The 9,883-nt window shown below is 43.8% G+C and overlaps 1 long non-coding RNA gene across 1 annotated transcript; it reads left to right on the forward strand.

Annotated features, from left to right (window-relative positions):
• The first annotated feature begins 77 nt into the window (after positions 1 to 77).
• On the forward strand, positions 78 to 9,522 carry LOC140709355 (uncharacterized). The gene is made up of 3 exons (XR_012089866.1): positions 78 to 288; positions 995 to 1,142; positions 9,361 to 9,522. It is a non-coding gene; the product is annotated as an uncharacterized lncRNA (long non-coding RNA).
• Positions 9,523 to 9,883: the final 361 nt, after the last annotated feature.

The raw sequence follows: 9,883 nt of genomic DNA on the forward strand, positions 1-9,883 counted from the left end.
GACCCTTCCGCCGGCTCCTGACGGCGGGGGCGGGGCGAGGGCTGCCCTCTGATTGGCTCCTCGGGTGAATGGTTGCCAAGAGACGAGTAAATCCTCAGCTGCGGGAAGGGGCGGGGTGCACAGGGAGGCAGCACTGAGCAAGCGCAACAGAGGGGGCTGCGTCGACAACCCCTTAACTTCGGAGTTAGTGGGACACCTTTCTTTTTGCTTAGTACGCTTTTCTGCCATTCCTACCGCATAACTCTCTCTCCCCCAGGCTTTTCCCATGTCCATCCTGTTCTCTCGCAGGCCGGTTTTTCTTCCGACTCTCTGGGGATTTTCGCGTTGGTTCTCCCTGCCCCCAGGAGTGAGGCGGCTAACGCCCACACCTACCTCCGGTGTGTTTTCGAGGTCGGAAAAAACTTATGGTTTCTGGGCCCTGGGCACCTTTCAGATTCCCCAAGCAAACTGGCTGGGGGTGAAGGCGTGGTCTTCGGGGAGAGAGCGCCGGCGGCTCTCTGGCCCCGGGGACCACCTGTGTGCAGTTAGTGGGACGAAGGGCCTCGGGGAGTCCATCGCCAATGTCGACAGCCGCAGCCGCTTCGGCCCCACTCGGAATGCCACAGCACTTGGTCCAGTGTGTTACATAACATGCAGGCAGGGCTTGGACACCATCCATTCATTCCATAGCGAGTGGTTTACAGCCCAGGTTCTGAATTCAGACTAATCTGACTTGAGATCTCCATTCACCACTTAAACTTTCTGTAAGGCCTTAGGCAAGTAAGTTAACCAAACCTCCAAAAACCTGCGTCTCCTATCTGTAGGACAAGACTAAGAATGAGACAGCTTTGTAGAGTTATATAAGTATTAAGAAAATACTTGGGAAACAATTAGTGCAGTGGCTAGTGCCTGTTAGAAAGTGTGTGGCAAATGCTGTATGTATCAGATAGTAGCCAATATTGGACAGTGTTATTCATGAATAGACATTATTGTACTTGGATTGATCCTCTACTAGGTGCTGGGGAAAAAGATTCCTTCCCAGATGCAGTATTTACATCTCCTCCGCCCTCTTCTCCCATCCCTGCCTGAAATAAGTATGGTCCTCCTGTCTGTCAGACTTTGAAGAGTTCTCAAATACGTCTTTCCCAGTGAGGGAGAGGTGAGTGAGTATCCAGGAACTTAATGGGATAGGACATCAATATGAGTGCTTACAGGGAAAGCCAGTGATTCTATTGCTAGACACGAAATCAAGACATACGATCTAATTTTTTGTTTTTTTTTTTTTTTTTTTTTTTTTTTTTTAGGTATAACACTCAGTAAAGTGCACAAATCTAAAGTGTCCAGAATGATAATTTTTTACATATGCATACACCCATGTAACTGCCACCCACATCAAGATGTGGAACCTTTCCAGCTCATTCCTGCCCCTTCCCATTCAGTATCCCACAAGGGTTACCACTATTTTAACCTCTGTCACCATAGATTAGTTTTACCAATATTTGAACTTGATATGGATGAAATACATAACACGTAAACTTTCATGTCTGGCTTCTGTTGCTCAACAGTGTGTGTATGAGATTCATCCATACTGTTGTGTGTAACAATGGTCCATTTTTCACTACTGTGTATTACTTCATTATATAAATATTCAATGATTTGTGTACTCATCCTACTGTTGGTGGACATTTGAGTTGCTTCATGTTTCTGCCTTTCATGAAGCTGCTGCAAACATTCTTACATGTCTTTTGGTGGACATAGCATTCATTTATGTTGGGTATATATATACCTAGGATTGGATTCCTGGTTCATAGAGTGTTCACATATTAAACTTTAGATACACTGCCAAATATAACAATTTAGGTTCCAACCAGTGATATGAGATTTCCGGTTGTTTCACATCTTTGCCAGTATTGGTATTTTCAGTCTTTTTAATTTAGAAAATGGGGGGGGATGTGTATTTCACTGTGATTTACAATTGCATTTGTTTTTTTTGTTTTTTTTTTGTTTTGATGATCAAGGATGTTGAGCAATTTTTCAGATGCTTATTGTTCATTTCAATACCCTTTTAATAAAGTGTCTGTTCAAGTCTTTTGCCCATTTGTGGGGAGTTGTTTGTCCTAATGTCTATGAGTTCTTTACATATTCTGAATATGAGCCCTTTGTCCAATATGTGTATAACAAATATCTTTTCCCAGTCGGTGTTGACTTTTAATTATTTTAATGTTATATTTTGATGAACAGAAGCACTTAATTTTAAAGACATCTGAAATATTAATCTTATCTCTTATGATTAGTGTTTGGTATGTCCTGTTTAAAATAATCCTAAGCCCCTAAAAATAATCTTCTTTGTTTTCTTCTAAGAACTTCATTGTTTTAACTTTCACTATCTGTAAGGCCTTGGGCAAGTAACTCAACCATCCTTCCATGAACTTCCAACCACAATAAAGTTAATGCAAATTATTACATTGGCCTTTGGACCATTTCTACTCCTTCAGGACAAGACTAGAAACCTAGCACAGTTCGCCTCAAGGTAGAACACAGGACAGAAATTCTTAACCTAACATTTGACCCAGCATGGTTTAGTTCCACCTTTTCCTGGGTGAAATTTTGTTCAACTTCCTGAACAAAATTATTCTGTGGTAGGTAAGAGGTGAGAGCTAAGAGCCAGAAAAGAAACTCATTATATGTGAGTTCTCAAATATATATACATGTTTATATGTATTTTTTTCCTTGGGCCCCTTTTTATCCCTGATGCATTAATGGACTTTTCTATAATTTTGTTTCAGGGTGTTTTTGTTTTGTTTTGTTTTGTTTTTTTGATACACTGTGTTCTTTCTGCCTCATAAAACTGGCATCCTGGAGCTGGAAGGAGTCTTAGAAAGTGGCCAAGTTCTGCCCATTGGACATGGAACCACATATTGAAACTCTTCTTCCTGGATTATTGGTGCCTCCTTCTTGCCAAATTCCAGCCCCTGCTGAGCACATCCAATCAGAATGGTTTAAAGACCTTTTTTGCATTCTGAGTGATTCACTGGCTTCACTGATTTATACCTAGGGAAACCGAGGACAAAACAGTCTTTAAAATGCAAGCGTACCTCACTTGTAGTGATGATCCTGAAAGAGTTTTCTGTCTCAATAGATTCTTATTTTAAATACTTCAGAAAAGCAAAGAAATTCTATCATAGTCCTACTGTAAGTCAAGAAAGACCTTTTGTATAGTGTCTAGTTATCTCCTGATCTATCAGTTTCTTTGAGCTATTTCTTAAGTCTTGAGTTTTTTGTAATAAAAACATTACAAATGTTTATTCAAATGCGCTCATCTAAATATTTTATCTTTCTTGAAATGATTTTTACGTGAAGTTCTTATCCACATTTAACATACATGTAGAGAAGTACACCACTCATAAGAGCACAGCTCAATGAATTTTCGCAAACGGAATGAACCTGTGTTGCTAGCATACAGATCAAGAAACAAAGGAACATCAAAGCATTTGTGGACATATTTTAAAACCGTCACAGTGGCACTGTGTACATCCTAGTGAGTTTCTGGTGGGGCAAAGACATGACTTGGCTTTTCCATTCCCACCTACAACTCTCACCAATAAATCTCTCTCTCTTCTCTGGCTCCTGCAGTCCGATATTTTTCTCGGGTGTTGCAGAAGGAGAACTGGGTTTGGAATAAAATGGTGTAAGTTTTATTTGGAGCAAGTTCCAGAAGTAATGGAACCTAGAGTCGGTCATATTTGGTGGGACAGGAAGAGAGGAAGGGGCTGCATCTTCAGGCATGGCTGTAGCAGCAGGCTCAAGCAGAGCATGGCAGCAGAGGCACTGCCACCAGAGCAGCATGAAGGGGTAAGGTAGGGATCCAGAAGGGGAATGGGAGTGATGGTGGCAGTGCCAGGGAAAAGGTGATGCCAAATATAAACAGTGCTGACTTTATCCCTCCAATCTAGATGTCTCTAGACTCCTTTCCTGCCCACCCCACTAGCAGTATGTCCCTGGAGAAAGGATGTAGACTTGAATGAGACAGCGGGCAAACCTTTTTTCAGGCAAGGTGAAACCTTAGACAAATCGCTTAACATCTCTGAGTCTGAGCTTCTTAATCCAAAAATGGAAATGATAACAGCAGTTAGCCTACCTGCTTCGTGGTGTCTGGTTGCCAACCTTGTACCCCTTTTTCATTTCACTGTCAGGACACCTTGGGAAGCAAGTCAGATGAGAGCAGAAAAGGGTAGATTCTGAATACCTTGCTGTGGCTACCATCACTTCTAGGGCCCCAGATTTCTTATCTAAGGATTAACATTTTTTCAAATCTCCCTTCTGGGAAAAGGGATTTCATAAAAATGCAAATTGTGAATTGATTATTTCATTATATCTCATGATCAACCACTGGGTCCACTCTGAACCTGCCTTATATTTAGGCCCAGGATGTCTTTCCCACCATCCTGCCAGAATGCCTGAAGCTCCCAGCACTGGAGTCCATTCCTGTTGGGGAAGAGATTCTGGTCATTCCCACATAGCTTGCCAGAGGAAGAGTACAGCCGACTGCCAGGGATGGCCATCTCCCCTAACATGTGTCATTCTCAGTGTTCATACGCTGGTCTTCCAGTCCTCGTATCAGTCTTGATTCTTAGTTGTCAGCACTCAAAAATGACTCTGGCTGATTTAAGCAAAATGGAATTTATTTCCAAGATATTGGTGAGCCCACAGAATTAGCAGAATAGCTGGAGAACTTGGCCAATTGACTCTGCCACCAGAAACAAGGTCGAAAAATCATACTGTGGAACTGGCCCAGGAAAACACCATGAAGGACATAGGCAGCCTTGCCACTCCTGTCTCTGGAAACTGGATGTAATTGTCTCTGCCACCACACTGTCACCTGTAGATAGTGGGAGTCTCTGTGAACCTGTGTCCCTGCTTCTTCCCATCACTGGTTTCTGATTCGAACCCAGAGTGGGTGGGATTCTCTCAAATCAGCAGAGCCCAGATGGTATGGCCAAGCCCCGGCTTGGCTGCAAAGAAGGCTGGTGAACAGATCATCTGATATTTTGAGCTTTAACTCTGGGAAGTAGACTTTGCCTCTTAAAGGTAGAGGATTCTCTAAATAGAGGAAGGAGGTTCAGATGCTGGATGGCCAGAATACGCACATCTCTCTTCCAGCCTTCCGCCACAATCTCTTGTGAGCATTGCCTAAACAAATTGGCATTCTTTATTCCAGCTAGCTGTGGGACACAGATGCAGACAGGATTCCGAAGCCTCTGCATCTGAGGGCCAGAAAAATGGACTCTTGGGAAGCTCCTAGGAGGGACACCATCCAGCTGACCTTACCCTGCCAATACTTTCTGCTCTTGGCCAGGTGACACTTTTCCTCTTCAGAATTCCTAGAATAGGCACTCAGCGAATATCTGATGGGAAAAAAAAAAAAAAAAAAAAAAAAAAAACAACCAGAAAGAAAAAAGAAAAAGAGAACTTGGGTAACCACCCCTCCCTCAGGTCCTGGGATCTATCCCTGGCTCTGTGTGATATGGTTCACTTCACTGCTGTGGGCTTCAGTTTCCCCATCTGTTTAAAAAAAAAAAAAAAACCAGCTTGACTAGCCTGCAGTGCCTTCAGCTCCAGCAGTGAGCGTCAAGGAGCTAAAGGGTGTGGGGCTGTGCCGCCCACGGTGCTTCATGGAGTTGGCTGCACATAATGACAGTGTCCCAGAGCTGGCGCTTGTGTAACAGGCGGATTTACCGAGAGGGGACGACTGTTTGCTCAGCAGCCGAGAAGTCTATAATTAGACTGTCACAACATCAGCAAAAGTACAGGATCAATGTAATCAGAGAAGAAATGGAAAAGAACACGGCATCAGTAAAAGCCTCCAGTGGTTCCCCGTGGTTTCCGGAGCACTAATCACCCAGGCGAGGTTCAATGTCCCGCTTGTGGGTTTCCTCCTGGGTGACGACCAGGTTGGTTTAGGCCTGCTCTGCCTGCCCCTCTCAGCAGCCTGGTGCTCCCCCTCCTCTCTCCCTTCTCCACTCCCTCTGCGCACTGAGTCTTAGCGATGAGGGGCCAAAAGATACAGGACTTGCACCCCAAACTCTGTGGCCCAAGCACCTCTATTCCTCATGATGTGCGTGGTGGGAGGAGAGGGGAGGGAGGAGAACCAGTCGCTTTAAAATGCAGATTCCAGGGCCTCATCTCAGCCCTATTGAATCAGAACCGCTGGGGGAAGAGCCCTCGTATCTGCATTCTCAGACGATTCTATGCATGCTAAAGCTTGGACACTGCCAGGCTAAGCCACCCTCCTGCTGGTGATAGACTCTCCCTCTTGCATCTATTCTGTACCTGGTGTAGTTAGAGCACAGTCAGGCTGCAGTGAGATTCAGGGTAATCCAGGTTAAAGGCCTTCCCAAAGTCAGGGAATGATAATGGGCTGCTTATTTCCTTTCTAATCACATTAAGAATTTAGAGGTGCCAACACGCTCCTCTCACTAATCCTCGTGGCGTCTGAGCCAGGGGTAGTGTCTAATGTCATTAGTTTCTTTCCACCAAAGTAGATCTGGGCTCAGATCTGTCCCCATAGGATTGGATCTGAGGGCTTCTAGTCTCCCCTGAGCCTGATCCTCATGGAAACTATTTTTTAAATCTGTAAACTTCTACTTTATTTCTTAAAAAATTTTTTACATAAATGATATGTAAAATTACATTACAGAAAAATCAGAAAATTCAGAGAAGCAAAAGGAAGAGATAAATCATGACTAACCCCACAGCAACTGTTCTATTAATGTGTTGGTGTTCATCCATCCACACGTGTGTGTGTGTGTGCACATTCACACTCAGACTCACACATTCTATTCCTGTCTCAGTCAGGGTCTCTGAGGAAACGAAGGGCAAACACTGGAACCAGGGATTGAGGAGAGCTAGTGGGGGCAAGGTTAAGGGAAACCTTAAGGCATGGGCGGCCCCATAGGATTGGCAACCAGTGGGGAACCATTTCCACTTAGGCCTAATGGGATGAGAGGGGAGAAGTTACCAGAACCTGGGAAGACTCACTGCGGCTCCAAGGAGCTGCCGCCTTTGGTTGAAGATTGTGATCACCCTTAATCTGCTCCCAGCAGGGAGGAAGCCAGAGGAGAAACACCTGAACTCTTCTTGCCCTCTGCCTGTGTGTGCCTCCTACTGGGACAACCCAATCAGGAGTCAGCCTCTGGAGACCCAGCAGAGTTAGAACGTTGTCTAGACAGGGTGTGGATAGCCAAATGGAGATGGTCTCAGTGCACTTCATAAGTGTGTTTATGAGTTTCCAATACAGTAAACAATAATGGAAATAACTTAGATTTTAAAAACTCTTTGTATTCTCAGTAATTGTTAAGCATACAAAGGGGTCTCAGCCATCCCATTACTGGGGATATACCCAAAGGATTATAAATCATGCTGCTATAAAGACACATGCACATGTATGTTTATTGCAGCACTATTCACAATAGCAAGGACTTGGAACCAACCCAAATGTCCATCGATGACAGACTGGATTAAGAAAATGTGGCACATATACACCACGGAATACTATGCAGCCACGAAAAAGGATGAGTTCATGTCCTTTATAGGGACATGGATGCAGCTGGAAACCGTCATTCTCAGCAAACTATCGCAAGAACAGAAAACCAAACACCGCATGTTCTCACTCATAGGTGGGAATTGAACAATGAGATCACTTGGACACAGGAAAGAGAACATCACACACCAGGGCCTGTCGAGGGAGGGGGAAGAGGGGAGGGATAGCATTAGGAGGAATACCTAATGTAAATGATGAGTTAATGGGTACAGCACACCATCATGGCACATATGTAACAAACCTGCACGTTGTGCACATGTACCCTAGAACTTAAAGTATAATAAAAATAAATAAATAAATAAAAATTTAAAAAAAAAGAGTAAAAAGGGGTCTGAAGACCAAAATGTTTGAGAACCATTGCACTACTCTTTTCCTGTGGGGGTTCAGAGCAGGAGGATCCTACTAGATTATGGGATCAAACTGATTGTCACTAGTTCCCTTTCCTAAATCATAGATGAATACAAAGCAGATTCTACATTAGAAAATTACAGAGTCTGCAGGAACATGGAGAAGTCATCTGGCCCTTTTTTCCTGGCTTTGGGGAGGGTGACTCCAAGTGGACTGTGGGCTTCCCTTCCCCTGGCTGCCTCGTGGGCTTGCTGGTGGCCAGGATGGCCCTGCCAGTCTTGTCCAAGACCCCTGGGCCAAGTCCATATCAGGTCAGGGTTGGAAATCTTCCAAGGGAATTGAGAGTATCTCCTTTGCCTGTTTAAAGACCACAACAGTATTAAAAAAAAAAAAAAAAAAAAAAAAAAAAAAAAAACAAGTAATATTTATCCTCTCATTTGCAATGCAGACTGAAGTTTATAGTTTTGCATTTTTCAGTAGAAGAGTAAAATTTTGATTATTTGTCAAGAATTATAAACATACTTGTAATACACTCTAGTTTTTTCAGTCTATGAAATAAGGAGTTAAATAATAGCAATTGATTTTTATTAGTAGATATTGGGAATTGTAACAAATGAATTTTAGACACTCTTAGGGAAAGGCTGGATACTAGGTAGGGTATAAAATAATTGGTGTTCCTTACTTAAGAGAGAAAAATAGGAAAATGTATGTCATGGGCACTCTAGGCTGGTGCCGAGCATCCATTTTGCCTTCCCTAATTGGGGAGCCAGGCTGCTTGAGTAGAATTGACACCCCCAGCCTCAAGGCTGGGTCCTCACTGGCCTAAGCCCATCAGTGTAATTCCATCCCCTCACCCTGTGATCGTTCAAGGATGAGCAGGTATCTCATGTCTGCATTCAGTGGTTGGACAAAGAGAAGCAGAGAGCATTCATCTTGTCTGGGCAGGATGCTGGAATGGCTGTGTTGTTTTCCTGCCCTGAGAAAAGCCAGGGAATGATGAATTCTACACACTGGCAAGGGCAGAACGAAAAACTCAAGGACAACCAAGCCAGGAGACCATACTGCCCCCAGACTCTCATCTTCCAGAAGCCCACGGCTCAGCTCCTTATAAGCGTTTAGGCCAATTTAATTATATTTTCTGATGCTTAGCAACCAAGAGTGTCTGATATAAGTAAATATATTTTCCAATTCAAATACAATCAGGGAAAAAGTGGGACTGTGACGTTGACCCAAGAAAAACTATCAAATCTGACCAGTTCAGGACAACCCTGATTTTACATCATCCACACTGAAGCTGACCTCCCAAATGATGCCTTCTTTGACTTAAAGTTCCCCTACTTGACCTTCCATGTAGGCATTTCCTGTAATGATTTTGTTTTTCTTTCCAAATAAACCCTCCCTCCCTGTTTTACTGTGTGGTGATCAAGCAATAGAAACTTTAGCCTCCACGATCAATGTTTCTCAAGTGACGAGGAAAATGAAACCTAGAAGGGCAGCCCCACATGCATCGTGATGGGCATTTAAGCCGACAGATGTTCCAGGTCCTAGAACACAGTAACTTCCCATCTCAACACAATAAAATGGTGATGTGAGAATACCAGTCTCATGCGGATGTTGCGAGGATGAAGTGGGCTAATTCGCAAACAGGAAGTTTTCAAAAAATGTCAGCTATATTTTTCAGGAGGCTTCCCTCTCTGGGACTGAGATTCTTCTCCTGAAAAAGGAGGGAATGTTCCAGAAAATCTCCAGGGCCCCTACCAGCCTGACATGCAGCTCTTGGCAGAGAATGGAGCTGAGGCAGGAGCTTCTTCAGAGACCCTCTCATTGAGGAGGAAGGGACCCTGACCAGCCATTGCCCACTATTCACCATGTGAGGCCACAGGGACTATCTGCTAGGCAGCCCCCATGCCCCTCAGGGAAGACACTGATGTTAGTTTTGTTTTTGTTTTGTTTTCA

This window comes from Chlorocebus sabaeus, chromosome 20, assembly GCF_047675955.1.
Source record: "Chlorocebus sabaeus isolate Y175 chromosome 20, mChlSab1.0.hap1, whole genome shotgun sequence".
NCBI classification, from domain to species: Eukaryota; Metazoa; Chordata; class Mammalia; order Primates; family Cercopithecidae; genus Chlorocebus; species Chlorocebus sabaeus.